The sequence below is a fragment of the Anomaloglossus baeobatrachus genome, chromosome 3 (genome assembly GCF_048569485.1).
Source record: "Anomaloglossus baeobatrachus isolate aAnoBae1 chromosome 3, aAnoBae1.hap1, whole genome shotgun sequence".
Taxonomy (NCBI): domain Eukaryota; kingdom Metazoa; phylum Chordata; class Amphibia; order Anura; family Aromobatidae; genus Anomaloglossus; species Anomaloglossus baeobatrachus.
In genome coordinates this window covers 363,775,527-363,796,242 of record NC_134355.1, presented here as the reverse complement: position 1 = coordinate 363,796,242, position 20,716 = coordinate 363,775,527, and positions in this window count along the sequence as shown.

Sequence of the window (20,716 nt, the reverse complement as noted above, 5' to 3'; positions counted from 1 at the left end):
CAACCTTGCTGTTCCGTCCGGGCCACACCACATCTGTCTGCTCCTTTACCACTTCCCTCTCCTCTCACTTTCACTTCCAAACTCTATCTACTCTCTTTTCCCACCTCCAGGACTGTGAACTCCTCAGTGGGCGGGACCAACCGCCTGGCCCACCCCCTGGTGTGGACATCAGCCCCTGGAGGGAGGCAACAAGGGTTTTTGTCTGACTTAGGTGTGCCTGACCGGGAGTGTGGGGTGTGTTGGTGTAGTGCTTGTGACGTCCTGGCTTGCCCAGGGCGCCACAGAAGTGGTGAGTGGAGGAGAGAGTTAGAAGTGTTCAATAGCTGTTTGGGGTTATGGGATAAAGAAGATACAAAGATTCTAAAGTAATCTTGTTTGGCAGAGGTGACGGGCGAACAGAGTGTGTAAATTGCTTTCTTGAATGCGGTGAAGTCATCTTGCAAATGAGTTTTTTCTAGCGCCGCTAAGCAACCCTAGACACACGCTGAAGATTTTTAGGGAGGGTATTGTGCCAGGGTTGTCTATTGATTTATTGCACTCTGCCATGGATGAGAGGAGCAACCTTATCAATAGCTGATGTGAGCATGGCATTGTAGAATATGGTGGCACTTTATGTCATGGTGAAAAGATATGGAGGACAGCGATAGGATAGAGTTAGAGAGTGTTTGAATGTCGCGATGCATAAGGTTCCTGGACAAGGGGAGCAGGTGAGGAGGATAAGGATGAGAAGGTCAGTAGATGGTGGTCAGATAGGGGGAGAGGGGAGGTTGGGAAGTTAGATAGGGAGCAGAGGGGGGTGAAGATAAATTCTAGTGTATGTCCATCTGTGTGATTGGCTGAGGAGGACCACTGAGTAAACCCAAAGGATGAAGCGAAGGACAGAAATTTGGAGGCTTCCAACTGCCGAGTGTTACTGGGGATGTTGAAGTCACCCATGATGATGGTGGGAATGTCAGCATAGAGAAAGTATAGAAGCCAGGTGGAGAATTGGCCAATAAAAGCAGTGGCCGGGCCCAGGGTTGGTAAATACCGGCAACATTGAGTTTGGAGGAAAAATAGACATGGACAGAGTGCACTTCAAAAGAAGGGAGAATAATGGAGGGTAGGGGTGTGATTGGGTTAAAGCTGCAGTTGTTAGAAAGGAAAAGACCCACCCCACCCCCCTGTCTATTGCCAGGTCAAGGAGTGTGGGTGAAATGAAAGCCACCATAACACAGCGCAGCAGGGGAGATAGTGTTGGAGGGTGTCAGCCATGTTTCAGTGAGGCCCAGGAAAGAGAGAGTGCAATAGGTAAAGTAAGAAGTTCAAAAATAATGTGTAGTTTCTTGCTGACAGAAAGGGAATTACCAGAGAAAGGGAGCGGTGGAGTGAGGGTCAAGGGAATGGATTTTATGTTGTAGAGGTTGCAGGTATTTCTAGTAGGTGGAGAGTTATAGAAGGGAAAAAAATGGGGGTTATCAGATGTGGGTGTCCATAATTGGTAGATATGTCACCAGCAGTGAGGAGAAGCAGAAAAAGGGAAAGTAGGTGAGAGAATGAGATTGGATGGCATGTTTTGTGTTTTAATCAGAGAAATCAGTGTAGGAAACAAAGGTGTAGGAGCAGATCAGCAGATGAGGTCACGTATGGAGGTAAGAGGGAAGGGGAGATAATTATTTGTACAATTTGGACCAGCAGAGCAATGATGCCACTGCCCGACCTGTCAATCAAGCAGGAACACACTTACCTGACCTAAGAGCCTCTCAAGTTGCCATTTTGTGGTTCACTCCATTATTTGAATGGGGTTAAGTTCAAATTGATATCATAAGACTAGAGGTGAGAAAACTTGTTTGGTTCGCTTTCGATAATTTTAAATTTGGTACGAGCATTTCCCTATCCGAAAAAAATGTACCTGAGCATTTTTTGGGAAAAAACAGTAATGATCTGCAATGTTAATTTTCCAAAATACTTTTCTAATAACATATAGTGCTTTTGGATAGGATTGTGGTGCTCTATGATGAATGGAGGGTGTGTGTGTGTGATGGGATAAGGTGAGGAGAGGCCAGAGGAGCAGCGCACTTTTTTTTCCTTAACTTTATTTGTGGATGTTCCTGCAGCCAATCACGGTGCAGAACACATCCACAAGGTTCAGACACAAAGGCTTGTGTAATTGGCTGCCTAAGTCACATGTTCCTGCGCATATAAAATGAGGACATGGCATCGACGCCATTTTGTTAATGTTAAAGCTTAAGGAAGGTGCTGCCATCGCTGCTGCTACACAGCTTAGCTAGGGGTTTAATCATAGGTAGTTGAGATAGATAAAAGAGGGATAGTGTAGAATAGGGACGTGCAGTGTAGGGAAAAGTGTGTGCCATAAATCAGCATTTCATTATATAAATAGGGATTGCTACTTGTGAGTGCCTGCTAAAAAGTTGCCAATAAATGGTTCTAAATAGGTATTGCTACTGTACAGTGCCTGTTAAAAATTTGTCAGTGAACCATCTCAATAGGTTTTACTACTTTTTAGTCGCTAATAAAAATTTGCCAAAGAACTATCTCAATAGGTATAGGGAATTTTTAGTGTCTTCTAAAAGTTTGGCAGTGAACATCTCTATAGGAATCGCAACTTTTTTATTGTCTACTAAAAATTTGGCAGTGAACCATCTCAATAGGTATTGTTACATTTTAGCGTCTGCTAAAAAATTGCCAATGAACCATCTCAATAGGTATTGCTACTTTTTAGTGGCTGCTAAAAATGTGTCAGTGAACCATCTCAATAGGCATTGGTACTTTTTAGTGCCTGCTAAAAATTTGGCATTGAACCATCTCAATAGCTATTGCTACTTTTTATTAGCTGCTAAAAATTTGCCAGTGAACAATCTCAATAGGTATTCCTACTTTTTAGTGTCTGCTAAAAATATGGCAGGGAACCATCTCACTAGGTATTGTTACTTTTTAGTGTCTGCCAAAAATTTGCCAGTGAACCATCTCAATAGGTATTGCTACTTTTTAGACCCTGCTAAAATGTTACCGGTGAACCATCTCAATAGGTATTGCTACTTTTTAGAGCCTGCTAAAATTTGCCAGTGAACCATCTCAATAGGTTTTAATACTTTTTAGTGGCTAATAAAAATTTGCCAAAGAACTATCTCAATAGGTATAGGGAATTTTTAGTGTCTTCTAAAAAATTGGCAGTGAACATCTCTATAGGTTTCGCAACTTTTTATTGTCTGCTAAAATTTGGCAGTGAATTATCTCAATAGGTATTGTTACATTTTAGTGTCTGCTAAAAAATTGCCAATGAACCATCTCCATGGGTATTGCTACTTTTTAGTGGCTGCTAAAAATGTGTCAGTGAACCATCTCAATAGGCATTGGTACTTTTTAGTGACTGCTAAAAATTTAGCATTGAACCATCTCAATAGGTATTGCTACTTTTTATTAGCTGCTAAACATTTGCCAGTGAACAATCTCAATAGGTATTCCTACTTTTTAGTGTCTGCTAAAAATATGGCAGGGAACCATCTCAATAGGTATTGTTACTTTTTAGTGTCTGCCAACAATTTTCCAATGAACCATCTCAAAAGGTATTGCTACTTTTTAGACCCTGCTAAAATGTTACCAGTGAACCATCTCAATAGTTATTGCTACTTTTTAGAGCCTGCTAAAATTTGCCAGTGAACCATCTCAATAGGTATTGCTACTTTTTAGTGTCTGCTAAAAATTTGCAAATGAACCATCTCATCTATGTCATCGGGACAAAGAATCTTCTGGTTTTGCTAAAAGCTGTAAATTCTTATCTACTATTCAAGACAATTTCCTCTCTCAGATGGTAAATGAACCGACAAGGGGAGATAATTTGCTAGATCAGGTCCTGTCAAATAGACCGGATACAATTTCAGATCTACAGGTCCGGGAACACTTGGGCACCAGCGATCATAATATGGTAAGCTTCAAAGTAATATTCAATAGAACATTTCAAAGGGGAAATGCGAAAACCTGGAATTATAGGAAAGCTGATTTCCACAAATTAATTGAAGAGTTTAAATGTGTAGATTGGGATAATGTCATGGTAACTGGGGATACTGAACATAAATGGGGTAAGTTTAAGGATATACTACTAGAGTCCTGTAAAAAACTTATACCCTCTGGTAATAAAATGTCCAGGAATAAAAAGAAACCACTATGGATAAATAAGACTGTACAAAGTATAATAAAACAAAAACAAAGGGCTTTTAAAATCTTAAAGGCAAAGAATACAGAAATAGAATTTCAGGAGTATAAAAATATCTATAGGAAATGTAAAAAAGAAATCAAGCAAGCAAAATTAGCTACTGAAACAAAAATCGCCAAGGACATTAAAATAAATCCCAAAATCTTTTATAAATACATTAATGCCAAAAGAAAAAGAAAGGATAGTATTGGCCCCTTAAAATATAGTAACAAGTGTTATGATCCGGAACCATGGAAGACCACCATAAATCATTGGTAAAGGGTGACAAGGTGACAAGAGCATTGGCAACTAATCTGGCCGCCATCCCCTTACTAACCATCAACACTAGAAGTAGCCGAGGGGTGAACTAACATCCTGTGCACTGTGAACCCAGCCGGAGAACTAGCTATCCTAAAGGAAGGAAAGATGAATAACTCTCTGCCTCAGAAAATAGATAGAGAATAGCAAGCCCCCCACATTCAAAGACTGCGGTGATATAGGAAAACACAATACACAGACAGATGATAGGATTAGCAAAATGTAAGACCCTACTGACTAAATAGGACAGGATAGGAAAGGGGCTGATGGTGGCCAGAGAAAAACTCTGCAAAAGTCCAAATACCTGATAGTACAAAAAAGCCCTCAGATCACTAGATCTGAACTCCGTCCTATACCAGGTGCTCTTGTCATACCAATGAACTGAAAGCAGGAATCATTACAATTTCAAGAAGCAACAAACACATGGACTCATAGGAGTAATACTCCAAACATGGCTGCAGGGAGCTACCCAGCTAAGAAACTGAGAGGGAAGATCCCTGCATGCAAATAAACTGAAAACAACCACAGCAAATGACAAACTCAGATAAGAGCAAAAAGAACCAAACAACAAAATAAAGAGCCAAGCACTTATCTGGGGTAGATGTGGTCTAGAGCAGGATGAAGCAGGCTGGTGAACAAAGAACAACTGACATCCGGCATAGCCTGCTATCAGATCAGGGTTTAAATAGGCAGAGAGTTAGCAATGGAAACACCCATAGCTCAACACACCTGGTCACAAGAGGGAGCCTCACAGCAGCCAAAGCATAACTGACATTCACAACAGTACCCCTCCCCTTGAGGAGGGGTCACCGAACCCTCATCAATGCCACCGGGTTGCTCAGGATGAGCATGATGGAAGGCGCAAACCAACCTGTCCGCATGAATGTCACATGCCACAACCCAAGAAATATCCTCCTGCCCATAACCCTTCCATTTCACAAGGTATTGAAGCTGTCGCCTACTGCGACGGGAATCCAGAATTTTTTCAACCTCATACTCCAGATCCCCTTGTACCAAAACAGGGTCAGGAGGCACTGCTACAGGAACTGTTGGCTCCACATGTCTCTTCAACAAGGACTTATGGAAGACATTGTGAATCTTAAATGACACAGGCAGAGTCAAACGGAAAGATACAGGGTTGATAATCTCCGAAATCTTATAAGGTCCAATAAATCTGGGCTTAAATTTAGGAGATGGAACTCTCATAGGAATATTTTTAGAGGACAACCACACCATGTCCCCCACTTTAAACATGGGACCAACAGTCCGACGCCGGTTAGCAAACTTCTGGGCAGATTCTTGGAACTGAAACAATTTTTCCACTACCTGCCCCCAAATCTGCTGCATTCTGTTTACCACCGAATCCACCCCTGGACAATCAGACGCCTCAAGCTGCCCCGAGAGGAACCTGGGGTGATACCCAAAATTGCAGAAAAAGGGGGACACCAAAGTGGTAGAGCTAGCTCTATTGTTAAGGGCAAATTCAGCCAAAGTAAAAAATGAAACCCAGTCATTCTGATCCGCAGAAAAAAAAACACCGTAAATAGGTCTCCAGGGTCTGGTTAGCCCTTTCAGTATGACCGTTGGTCTGAGGATGAAACGCCGAGGAGAAAGACAGCTGAACACCCAATTTGGAACAAAAAATCCTCCAAAATCTGGATACAAACTGCACCCCTCTGTCAGAAACAATGTTTTCGAGAATACCATGCAAACAAACAACATGTTGGAAAAACAAAGGCACCAACTCTGATGAAGACGGCAACTTAGATAGAAAACCAAGTGGACCATCTTGGAAAATCTATCACAGATCACCCAAATCACAGTCATTTTCTGAGAGACAGGAAGCTCTGAAATAAAATCCATAGAGATGTGCGTCCAAGGTCTCTTAGGTACCGGAAAAGGCAATAATAGCCCATTAGAACGTGAACAACAGGGCTTGGACCTAGAACAAACTCCACACGACTGCACAAAACTACGGACATCCCGGAACAGGGAAGGCCACCAAAAAGAGCGGCTCACAAGATCCCGAGTACCAAAAATGCCAGGATGACCTGCCAAAACAGAACAATGAACCTCAGAGACAACTCGATCGCTCCATTGGTCCGGGACAAACAGTTTCCCCGCAGGACATCTCTCAGGTTTATCCCCCTGAAATTCCGCCAGTGCCAACCGCAGAACAGGCGAAATGGCCGAGAGAATTACATCATCCTTCAGGATAGTAGACAGCTCGACAACCTCCAAAGAGTCAGCACAGAAACTCCTGGAAAGGGCATTGGCCTTAATATTCTTGGTGCCTGGCAAAAAAGAGACCACAAAATTAAAGCGGGTAAAAAACAAAGCCCACCTGGCCTGCGGAGGATTCAACCTCTTGGCAGATTCCACATAGGTAAGATTCTTGTGGTCCATAAGCACCACAACCTGATGTCTAGCCCTCTCCAACCAATGTCTCCACTCTTCAAATGCCCACTTCATAGCCAATAATTCCCGGTTCCCCCCAGCATAATTCCGTTCAGAAGGAGCAAACTTCCGAGAGAAAAAGGCACAGGGCTTAAGTTTACCCGAAGTAGTGTCTCATTGAGACAGAACAGCTCCTGCTCCGATCTCTGAGGCATTGATCTCAACCTGAAATGGGCGAGACACATCAGGTTGCTGCAGGACTGGGGCAGAAGTGAATCGCCTCTTAAGCTCCTGGAAGGCCACAATCGCCTCTGGGGTCCAATGCTCAGCATCAGCTCCCTTCTTGGTCAAATCTGTCAAAGGTTTGACAATGGCAGAGAAATTGGCTATAAATTTACGGTAAAAATTAGCAAACCCCAAAAACCGCTGCAGGGATTTTAGAAGTGGGTTGCACCCAGTCATAAATAGCCTGAACCTTAACCGGGTCCATTTCGATAGCAGAGGGAGACAAGATGAAGCCCAAAAAGGAAATCCTTTGCACCCCAAAGAGACACTTTGACCCCTTAACGTACAGTGCATTATCCTTAAGTATCTGAAAAACAGCCCATACCTGCTCAACATGAGAGTCCCAAGCATCAGAAAAAAATCAAGATGTCATCCAAATAGACAATCAAACATTTACCAATAAGGTCCCGAAAAATATCATTCATGAAGGCCTGGAAGACGGAGGGGGCATTAGTGAGCCCAAAAGGCATCACTAGGTACTCAAAATGTCCCTCAGGAGTATTAAAAGCCGTCTTCCATTCATCACCCTCCTTAATACGGATGAGAGTATACGCACCCTTAAGATTCAGTTTGGTAAACCATTTGGCACTCTTCACTCCATAGAAAAGATCAGACATCAGAGGCAAAGGGTACTGATATTTGATCGTAATTTTATTAAGAAGACGGTAATCAATACAAGGTCTCAACGACCCATCTTTCTTAGCAACAAAGAAAAAGCCAGCACCCAAAGGAGAAGAAGAGGGCCGAATGTGCCCCTTCTCCAATGAGTCCCTGATGTATGACCGCATAGCATCATGTTCGGGCACAGACAAGTTGAAGATCCGCCCCTTGGGAAATTTACAACCCGGCACCAGCTCAATGGCACAGTCACAGTCCCGGTGTGGGGGCAGAGAATCAGATTCCTGGTCATTAAATACATCACGGAAATCAGACAAGAAGGCCGGAACATCAACTGCCTGAGCAGACGTGGACGACATGGAAAGGTCCTGATGCAAACCTTGACAACCCCAACTAGCTACCGACAAGAATCTCCAGTCAGCAACCGGATTATGGGTCTGCAACCACGGAAATCCCAGTACCAAGGTATCCTGTAGATCATGCAATACTAACAATCTACAAGTTTCCTGTTGTGCTGGTGCAACTCGCATAGGCACCTGGCTCCAAAATTGGGGTTTATTTTCTGCCAAAGGGGTAGCATCAATGCCCCTTAAAGGAATAGGAGTTTGCAAAGGAACCATGGGGAAACCACAATCCCTAGCAAACCAAAAATCCATCAAATTGAGCGCTGCCCCTGAGTCCACAAAGGCCAATGCAGAAAAGGAAGACAATGAGCAAATCAATGTGACAGACAAAAGAAACTTTGGTTGCAAAGAACCCACAGTAACAGAAGTAGCCAATCTCCTTTCACGTTTAGGGCAGACAGAGATATTATGAGAAGCGTCTCCACAATAGAAGCACAGTCTATTCTTCCGTCTGAACCCTTGCCGACTAGCATGAGAAAGGACCCTATCACACTCCATAAGCTCCAAAGGCTGTTCCACAGGCACAAAATCAGCAGGTATCTTCCTGCGCCCAAGTAACCGCCTATCAATCTGAATGGCCAAGGTCATAGAGGCATCAAGACCAGAAGGGACGGGAATCCCACCATTACATCTTTCACATTATCAGCAATACCCTTCCGAAAAAGAGCCGCAAGCGCATCATCATTCCAATTAGTAAGGACCGCCCACTTTCGAAATTTCTGACAAAAAGTTTCTGCAGAATCCAAACCCTGAGTTAAGGTTAAGGCCTTTTCTGCTTGGTCCACAATATTGGGTTCGTCATATAATAATTCCAAGGCCTGAAAAAAGGAGTCCACATCACTGAGAATTGGATCATCAGACACTAAATAGAAGGCCCAGTCCTGAGGGTGACCACGCAGTAAGGAGATGACAATCTTGACCTGCTGTACTGGATCCCTTAGGACTTAGGGCGCAGGGCAAAAAAATAATTTACAATTATTTTTAAAGCTCAAAAACCTCGACCTATCTCCCGAAATACATTCAGGAACGGGAATCTCAGGGTCTGCAAGGGGAGTCTGTGCAAGATAAGACTCTATACGACGAACCTTAGCATCAAGATGAGCAACACGCTCACCCAATTCATCCATGCTAGAAAAAAGAAATCTTCCACGGAAACAAAAAAGAAGAGGAAAAACAAAAAAAAAAAATACCCTTTAAATTTGTTGGCCAGATGTACTGTTATGATCCGGAACCATGGAAGACCACTATAAATCATTGGTAAAAGGTGACAAGGTGACAAGAGCATTGGCAACTAATCTGGCCGCCATCCCCTTACTAACCATCAACACTAGAAGTAGCCGAGGGGTGAACAAACATCCTGTGCACCGCGAATCCAGACGAAGAACTAGCTATCCTAAAGGAAGGAAAGATGAATAATTCTCTGCCTCAGAAAATAGATAAAGAATAGCAAGCCCCCCACATTCAAAGACTGCGGTGATATAGGAAAACACAATACACAGATAGATGATAGGATTAGCAAAAGGTGAGGCCTTACTGACTAAATAGGACAGGATAGGAAAGGGGCTGATGGTGGCCAGAGAAAAAGGCTGTAAAAGTCCAAATACCTGATAGTACAAAAAAGCCCTCAGATCACTAGATCTGAACTCCGTCCTATACCAGGTGCTCTTGTCATACCAAGTTAGTTATAGAGGACAAACAAAAGACTGAGATATTAAACAGCTATTTCTCATCTGTGTTCACCAAGGAACTGACTGTACCAGGGATCATTCAACAAGTGAAAAATCAAAGTTTACCACCCAATATAATTAATTTAACACAAGAAGAAGTACGCCTATGTCTGAGTAAATTAAATATTGACAAATCCTCAGGGCCAGATGGCATTCATCCACGAATATTGAGGGAATTGAGCTCCGTAATCAACAGACCGCTGTATCTCATCTTTTTAGACTCGCTTGTAACAGGGTTGATGTCTCAGGATTGGAGGATTGCTGATGTGGTACCGATATTTAAGAAAGGTAGGAGGGTAGATCCAGGCAACTACCGTCCAGTTAGCCTGACATCAGTAGTATGCAAAGTTTTTGAGAGCATTTTAAGGGATGACATGCAAAAATATATTGCAGAAAATAATATAATAACTGACAAACAGCATGGATTCATGAAAGATAAGTCGTGTCTAACCAACCTGTTGGGGTTCTATGAGGTGGTAAGTGCAAACCTGGATATTGGTAATGCAGCTGATGTGATTGATTTGGACTTTGCAAAGGCATTTGATACTGTACCACATAATAGCCTTATACTAAAGCTCCAGAAGCAAGGACTAGGGGAAACTATATGCAACTGGGTAAGGATCTGGCTAAAAGATAGGAAACAAATAGTAGTAATAAATGGTACATTGTCTAAATGGGCTATAGTCAGCAGTGGGGTGCCGCAGGGATCTGTGCTAGGACCGATTCTCTTTAATCTCTTTATTAATGACCTTGTGGATGGGATTGATAGTAAAGTGTCAGTCTTTGCTGATGACACCAAACTATGTAGGATATTAAAAACTGACCTTGATAGTACAATATTACAAAAAGATCTGGATAAGATGTCAGAATGGGCAGATACTTGACAAATGAGATTTAATGTTGATAAATGTAAAGTAATGCACCTAGGACGGAGTAATCCTATAACTGCGTATACATTAAATGGAAGTAAACTCGGGACTACAGAACAGGAAAAGGACTTGGGTATTCTCATTACAAATAAGCTGAGCAACAGTACTCAGTGTCAAGCAGCAGCTGTAAAGCAAACAAGATTTTAGGGTGTATAAAAAGAGAGATTAGATCCCGTGATCCCAACGTATTGTTACCTCTCTATAAATCACTTGTAAGGCCACATCTGGAATATGGGATCCAGTTTTGGGCTCCACATTTTAAAAAGGACATTCAGAAGTTAGAGTCAGTTCAAAGGCAGGCAACTAGATTACTACAAGGAATGGAAGGCCTCCCAGGTTGAAAAAGTTAGATATGTTTAGCTTAGAAAAAAGAGGTCTCAGAGGAGATCTAATTTATTTGTATAAATACATGTGTGGTCAATATAAAGGACTGGCACATGACTTATTTCTTCTAAAGACAATACTAAGGACTAGGGGGCATACACAGTGAGTAGAAGAAAATGATTCCGGCAGCTTAATAGGAAAGGGTTCTTTACAGTTAGAGCAGTCAGACTGTGGAATGCCCTACCACAAGAGGTAGTAATGGCAGATACAATAACAGCTTTTAAAAAAGGACTGGATAATTTCCTTAGTACACACAACATTATTGGTTATAAATGACTTAGTGACCAAATATAGAACTGGTGGAGGAAGGTTGAACTAGATGGACCTAGGTCTTTTTTCAACCTAAGTAACAATGTAACTATGTAATAGTTATTGCTACTTTTTAGTGGCTGTTAAAAATTTGCCAGTGAGCCATCTCAATAGGTATTGGTACTGTTTGTACTTTTTAGTACCTATTAAATATTTGGAAATGGACCATCTCAATGGGTATTGCTACTTTTTAGTGGCTGCTAAAAATGTGTCCGTGAACCATCTCAATAGTCATTGGTACTTTTTAGTGCCTGCTAAAAATTTGGCATTTAGCCATCTCAATAGGTATTCCTACTTTTTAGTGTCTGCTAAAAATATGGCAGTGAACCATCTCAATGGGTATTGTTACTTTTTATTGTCTGACAAAATTTTGCCAGTGAACCATCTCAATAGGTATTGCTACTTTTTAGAGCCTGCTAAAATGTTACCAGTGAATCATATCAATAGGTATTGCTACTTTTTAGAGCCTGTTAAAATTTACCAGTGAACCATCTCAATAGGTATTGCTACTTTCTAGAGCCTGCTAAAAATTTGCCAGTGAACTATCTTAATAGGTATTGACACTTATGTGGGACATCCCAATATTGCCATCTCAGCCAACAAATACAGAATTTTACTTTTGTGTCAATTGTCTGACAGGTGTGGGCCTAGGATTGCGAAACATCTGTTTAAAAGAGGATGGGTACATCAAACATGAGGGGTAAATCACGAGGTTATGGTGGAAGGGGGAATAAGAGGGTTGTTCGAGGTTTACGTGGGGGATGTTCTAATGTTAGTCAAAGCTCTACTGAGCATCACCGGCTCATTCTATCCCAAGAGAGATGAGAATAATTTCTGTTACTGGACAGGCTACTCCACTCCATTTGTTTGGCAACTGAAAATTGCATGAACTTGTAAACTTGTAAATGATAGCCAGAAAAAGCATATTCTAGAGTGGATGGCAAGCACTGCATCAACTGGCCTCTCGTCCTCTTCCTGCACCTCAACATCACACACAGTTCATTGTTCAGAGGTGTCACCCCAATTACACTTGTTTCCCCCTGCATAACAACTCTACAATTACCCAACTGACTGTGGGAAACTACACATGGGCGATTCTCCAGACTTGTTCACACATTCTGTCCCATGGGCATCAGAGGTCTGCTCCAAAGATTCAAAGACTGAAGAGGAGGAAAGCATCTGCACTGATGCCCAAAATCTTTGTCAGTTGGAACTTGGCCCAAACCAAGTCGGGTCTGAGCAGGATCCAGACCCTCGTCAAGAGATATTAAACTCCGGGGTGGAGGTGATGATGATGAGACTCAAATACCTGAGATGCACTAGTACTGTATTGTGAGGTCAGGTCAGGAAGAGGATGAGGATGACTTGTCAGTGCAAGGAGTGGAACAACACCTACACATGCCAAAGCTAAAAGCTTGAACTTCACCATATCCAATCTGTTGGCCACGGAAATGCTGCCTTTCTGCCTGGTGAATACAGAGGGTTTCCGAAAGCTGATGGCCATTGCAGTCCTTTAGTACCAGTTGTCCAGTCACCATTACTTCTCTAATACAGCTGTGCCTGTGCTACACCATCATGTGGCAGACAACATTAGCTTTTCCTTGAAAAACTCTGTCTCTCCCAGGGTGCATTTCACCACTGAAACCTGAAAAAGCAAGCATGGCCAGGGGCCTTACATCTTGCTGACTTGGCACTGGGTTACTCTGGTGGCTATGGGGGCAGGTGGGTATGGGGCTGATTCCCAAGTCTTGAAATACCCAAGGCTTGAGGGACAAACCTCTGGATCTACCACTTCCTCCACTTCTTCTGCTTCCTCTACTTCCTGTAGGGCCTCCACCTGTGCCCTCAACCTCTCTCTTAATTTAAAGGGGTGGTTCACCCATATTTTTTATTGTCTAGATCGATATTATATTGAAAAACAATGTTTCTCTCAATTACCTTGTGTTGGCAACAGTGCCTGTGAGAGGCACTATAGAAGACCACTGTTCCCCGCTCCGGTGACGTCACGTCATGTTGTGCACACGTCACATCCATGCGGCCGGTTGCAGTTTTCCTAACTTACTTTGCTGTGAGCAGTGTTTCACCGCTTTTCACAGCCTATCTGCTCCCTGCTCCCTGCTCCCTCCTCCCTCCTCCCTCACAGCAGAACGCTGCAAGCAGGAGACACATTGTGCTGTGACAGCGGTGAAAAACCTCCCACAGCTCAGTGAGTCAGAAAGATTGCAGCCGGCCGCAGAGATGTGGCGTGTGTGGAACTTGATGTGACGTCACCAGAGCGGGGAACAGCGGTCTGCAATAGCGCCTCTCACAGGCACTATTGCCAACACAAGGTATTTGAGAGAAACATTGTTTCTCAATATAATATCGAACTAGACAATAAAAAATATGGGTGAACCACCCTTTGAACAGTGCAGAGTATGCCCCCCACCTCCGTACAGCGCAGCCAAGGCTCAACGCAATCAGGCAGTGCTGAACTTAATATGCCCTGGAGAATGCAGTCGCACAGCTGCAGAGGCCACTATCCAGGTCGAGTTTGATCATTGGCTGTCTCTACTGAACCTGAAGCCAGGGAAGGCCATGTGCGATAATGGTGTGAACCTGGTGGCTGCTCAATGCCTGGGCAACATCACACATGTGCCTTGCATGGCTCACATCCTTAACTATCATGGCCTTGATGAACTGTTGCAGAAGGCCCAGTTGCCCTGTGCTCAATTCCACTGTTTGCATCGCACAGCTAATTGACTTGCAACGCTACAAAAGTCTTTCAGCTTACTGGTTAACCACTTGATATGTGATGTGCCGACACAGTGGAATTTCACTCTGCACATGTTGCAGCTACTGTGGCAGCAGCAGTGAGCCCTGGTGCATTATGTCATGACCCATAGCCTGGGATATCGCAGTTCAGATGTGGGGCAAATCACGATTGCGAAGTGGGCACAGATGAAGTACCTCTGAACCCTCCTGCAGAGATTCAAATTGGCTACAAAGAAGATTAGTGCTGATGATGCCATCATCAGCATCACTATTCCAGTAATCTACATGTTGGAGCAAACTTTGAATAGTCTGTGGGAGGAGGTTGTGGTCCCAGAGGAAAAGGTAAAAGCAGAGGAGAATGAGGAAGTAATTAGTAAGTAGTTATGTATGGCGCTGTCCCTTATTATATAGTGTCCTCACTTATTATATATAGCGCCATCTATTATATAGCATATTCTCATTATTTTTGTTATTCACAGCGCTCTCTCTTTATTATAAAATCCTCTCTTGTTAGATATAAAATTACTGCTGATGGAGCGGTATCTGACCAGAAGACCAGTCCATCAGCTCTCCATTAGAAAATAACCCTTACCATGTTCCATCATCAGTCATGTCATTTTATATCTAACAAGAGAGAATGCTATGAAATAAAAAGAGGGTGCAATAAATAGCAAAAATAATAAGAGAAACCAATATGTAAGGAATGGTGCTGTACAAAAAAAAAAAGGTGTTTGGTCATATATATATATATATATAGATACATACTGTATTTTTCGGACCATAAGATGCACTTTTTTTTCCCCAAAATTTTGGGGGAAAGTGGGGGGTGCGTCTAAAGGTCTGAATATAGGGCTGCAGGGAGTGAGGGTGCTGCGGTGGAGCGGGTCATCGGTGGCACGAGCGGGCTGTAGCAGCCTGCTGTGACCACGTGGGCCCACTCATTACATATGCACGCCCATCATCCCGCCCATCATCTCTCAGCGCTGATGCCGGGCACTGCAGGTGGGCAGGATGATGGGCGGGGGATGCGCGCACATTAAACAGCCGGCCGTGATCACCCTTGGCAACTACAGCCTGGTGTGATCATGTGCGGCTGTATTCACTACCCACCGTGCATCATCATCAGGGGTGCAGTGAATCAGTACGGCATACTCACCGTTCCCTTGCAGCACCGCGATGTCCCCCTGTCTACCGGCCAGCTGTTCTGTGTAGAGAGCGGTGAGCACAGCGATGACGTCATCGCTACGCGCGCCGATAGTCACGCAAGTCAGCTGACCGGCAGATGGGAGGACATCAGGATGCTGCAGGGAAGTGACCGGTGACGGCTCCACACTCCAGCGGCGCTGCTATCACCACAGACAGGGGGAGAAGCAATGCTGCATGGAGCGAAGAAAGGTGAGTATAAATGTTTTGTTTTTTTGTGTGTGTGATACAGAATACATGCAACATACCAGGATGGGGTTATTTATCAGGATAGGGGTATATAGCAGGATGGGGCCATATAGCAGGATGGATGGGGTATATAGCAGGATGGATGGATGGAGGTACATAGCAAGATGGATGGCGATATATAGCATGATGGGAATATATAGCAGGGTGGATGGCGGTATATAGCAGGATGGGAATATATAGCAGGATGGGAATATATAGCAGGATGGGAATATATACCAGGATGGGGGCATATAGCAGGATGGCAGTATATAGCAGTATATAGCAGGATGGATGGATGGAGGTACATAGCAAGATGGATGGCGATATATAGCATGATGGGAATATATAGCAGGGTGGATGGCGGTATATAGCAGGATGGGAATATATAGCAGGATGGGAATATATAGCAGGATGGGAATATATACCAGGATGGGGGCATATAGCAGGATGGCAGTATATAGCAGTATATAGCAGGATGCCAGTATATAGCAGGATGCCAGTATATAGCAGGATAAGGGCATATACCAGGATGGGGTACATATACAAGGCAGGAGGATCATTACCAGGATGGGGTACCTTAGCAGAGAATTTGGGGACATTATCCCCATAACAGTGTCAGCCGCAGATCCTCGCCCCATAACAGTGTCATGACCTGATTTTTTGCTTAAATTTTATTTTCCTATTTTCCTCCTCTAAAACCAGGGTGCATCTTATAGTCCGGTGCGTCTTATAGTCCGAAAAATACGGTATATAATGTAATATAATATGTAATACATACATATATATCTGCAGCTTTCTTGCCACAAAAGAAAGTGGGGGTTCAGGCACAATTTCTTGCACAGGGACCTCAAGCTCAGTGTCCGCCCCTGAGCGTGCCTGAGCACCCCAATGCTTGATTGAGTAATGTGTAGTGCCAAGCATACTCTCTCATCACTAGTAAATAACATAAATGTGTAAGGTTTTGTTTAAAATCTTTGATCTAGAGGATCACTGATTCGAAACAGAAGGGAAAGATTAGTTCTTTTGGAGCAGACTGGTTCATGCATTGTGGTTGTGTATGTACCCCTTCCCCTTGTCCTTTCCCATCCCTCGATGAAACTTGATAGACATTTGTCTATGTGTCAACCATATTAACTATGCAACTATATATTTTTTAACTCTTCATATAGTTTCTTGTCATATAAAATGAATGCAAAGTTCATCTGATATCATAGGGACCCAAAAAAATATGTCAGTAAGGAGTCACCTGTGAAAAAATATTTATAATATGCAATCAGCTAGGTAATGAAATTTCCCGTAGGGCCATCTACCAACCTGCTGCTTGAATATTATTTTTTCCCACCTCTAAAATATTCAGAGACAAATGACATTTTCTTGCAGGCTTTTAATCACACACTACACTGCTTGTATATTTATTCCTAAGCTGTTGCCTCAAGTTATATTAAATTAAAGGCAATGTATTTACAGGGTTTTTAACGTTTTGATTAGGCAGCATTTTTAAATGCTTACTTTGAAGTTTTTTATTATAAAAATGAATGAGGAAAATATTTTTAAAGATAATATTTATAGAAATATCTAACTGCTTATAATGTATTTGTTCAAGCATTCATGCAGTCCAATAAATGCTGTGACAAGGACAATAATAGTACTCATATATTTACTTTTTGGAAAAACACAGCATCTACCGTATATAATGACAAATTTATAGAAAAGTTCCTCCAGAAATGTATTCTCTAAGTAATATATGTATTTCAGGATCTTAGTGGTCCTCTTTAAAATATTCAGTTTAATCAGGTTTGATCTTAAATGCAAGCAGAAAGGTTGGATTATATTAGAAGATTCTGTGCCTACTACAACGATCTAATTAGTTAAAATATTTAGAAAGAATGTTTCCCATGTAGCATATTTAGGACATTTATTTTCTACTACTTAAGGGAGATAATAAGAAAATGTATATGTCTGGCAGTGGCGCATGGCACTTGGAAGATGTACCAAATTAACTAAGAGCTCTTATTGAATTTGGTGTATTTTAACCAAAAGCAAACATCATCGACTATTATAAAAACAAACACCAGTTTTTATGAATCATGGCCTCTATATTTATTTACATTAAGATGGGAAAGAAAGCAACCTCAATGCCAAAAAGTTGTGACTCTGTAAAATGTAATGAAAACAAGAGTGTAATAATTTGGAAATCTTTTATAGCCATAACTTATTAAGAAAGGAACATAGAATATGAGTTGAATGTTAGACATGTTACCATTTCATTTTTTAAAAAAATAACTCATTTACAAATTAATGGCAGTAATACATCTCCAAAAAATTTGGACAGTTTCATCAAGAAATTGAAAAAGTGGTACTAATGGAAAATATAGGGAGATTCAATTTTAAAGAGCATTTTAAAAGTGTCATGGAGGTGTCAGGGTAACTGGAGCAGGGACCCCTAAACTGGCCTTCAGGCTAGGTACCCTGCGTTAGCCCTCATTCCAGAGATAGGCTTGATGGTAGCCAGGTCTAGACCACCAGCATGACCCTAAGGGCCGCTTTACACACTACGACATCGCTAAAGCGATGTCGTTGGGGTCACGGAATTTGTGACGCACATCCGGCCGCGTTAGTGATGTCGTTGCGTATGACACCTATGAGCGATTTTGAATCGTTGCCAAAACGTTCAAAATCGCTAATCGGTGACATGAGGGTCCATTCCCGATTATCATTGCAGCTGCTGGTACAATGTTGTTCGTCGTAAATGCGGCAGCACACATCGCTATGTGTGACACCGCAGGAACGAGGAACCTCACCTTACCTGCGTCCGCCGGCAATGAGGAAGTAAGGAGGTGGGTGGGATGTTACGTCCCTCTCATTTCCGCCCCTCCGCTTCTATTGGCCGGCCGCTTAGTAACGTCGCGGTGACGCTGAACGCACCTCCCCCTTGAGGGAGGGATTGTTCAGCAGTCACAGCGACGTTGCTAAACAGGTATGTGTGTGTGACTCTGGCGTAGCGAAAATGTTCGCTACTGCAGCGATCACCACATATCAGCCATACGACGGGGGCGAGTTCTATGACGCTCAACATCGCCAGCAAATGCTAGCGATGTCGCAGCGTGTAATGCGGCCCTAAGGCTATGTGCGCACTCTGCATTTTTGACACGTGTTTGCGCTTTTTTTGGGTGCGTTTCTGTTCTAAAAACTGCATGAATCTCCTTCCCAGGAAAGTCTATGAGATTTCATTTTTGCTGTCCACACATTGAAGATTTTTTTAGCTGCGTTTTTGTGGTGACCATAAAGATACAGCATGTCAATTCTTTTTGCGTTTTGTCCCTGCGTTTTGGGAGGGCTGGTATTTGGCCAGATACTGCTCCCCATATAAAGTCTATGGGGACCAGAATCAGGCGCAATGGGGTAAGAACAAGGGCTAATATACTCACCGATAACCAGTCAGCTGTCACACTGCTGCTGCGGCAGCTCTTTCACCTTCCAGAGCCAGCCACTCATTAGGCTCATATCATATTCCCTCCTTCCCTGCTCACCGGTGGCTGTGATTGGTTGCAGGCATATTGTCCAGTAAATTAAATAAATAAATAATTTTAAAAAATGACGTGCGGTCCCCCCCACTTTTGATAACTAGCCAAGATAAAGTCTCACAGCTGGGGGCTGGTATTCTCAGGATGGGGAGACCCACGTTATTGGGAACCCACAAGCCTAAAAATATCAGCCAACAGCTGCCCAGAATTGCTGCATCCATTAGATGTGACAGTCTTGGGACTTTTCCCAGCTCACCCCGATTGCCACTGCATAAGGAGTTAATGGCAGCAGCCCATAGCTGATATTAAGTCCTAGCTTAGTAATGGCAGGCGTCTTTGAGACACTCCCTCATCACTAAGCTGTAAGTGAAAGTAAATAAACACAATCACCCAAAAAATCCTTTATTTGAAATAAAACACAAAAAACTCCCCCTCTTTCACCACTTTATTAACCCCTAAAACACCCCTCCAGGTCTGACGTTATCCACACGAGGTCCCACAACGCGTCCAGCTCTGCTACATCTGACAATCACAGAGATCGGCCATAGAACATGACTGCTCGCTGTGAGGGTCAGGCCGCAAGTGAAGTGAGCCACGCGGGATCAGCGGTGACTTCAGCTGTCACCGCACATCACCTGACTGAAGTCACTGCTGATCTCATGCTTACTTCAGCTGCAGCTGGATTTGCGGTAACAAGTGGAGGACTCCAGCTATCACCGCACATTACCTGACTGGAGTCACCGCTGATCTCGTGGCTCACTTCAGCCATGGCCTGTTATGCGGTCACAAGTGGAGGACTCCAGCTGTCACCGCACATCACCAGACTGCAGTCACCTCTGATCTCACGGCTCACTTCAGCCACGAGATCAGCGGTGACTCCAGTCAGGTGATGTGCGGTGTCACCACACATCATCTGAGTGATGTCAGCGCTAATCCCACAGCTCCCTTCAGTAGAGGTATGACAGGTGGAGGACTCCTGCATTTTTTTAAGCCAAAAACACTGCTTAAAGTAGTCACCACAAAAATAAAAACGCTGCATCTTTGTGGTCCCCACAAGATAAAAACGATGCATCTTTGTTGTAAAAAAAAAAACACAGCGTGCCCACATAGCCTAACAACTGTCTGAACTCTGATCTAACACCCCCTCTCTTCTACCCCAGGAGACATCCGAGACTGGAGAAGCAAGCCCCACAAGTACCACACAGGGGGAAAAACAAAACACATGCACACTGCAATCAGACACATGGAAGCGACAATACAAACCCAGGAGGAAATAAAAACAGGGAGGAAATAAACTAAACAAAACCAAGCCGCAGCCAATAAAGGAGGGAAACAATTTATGCAAAACCAAAGAAGAAACCCCCTTAAAATATAACCTTTAATAATACGTTTAAAAGGTAAAAACTTTTTACCAAAGTGTAACACTCACCCTAGTAGTGTAGGG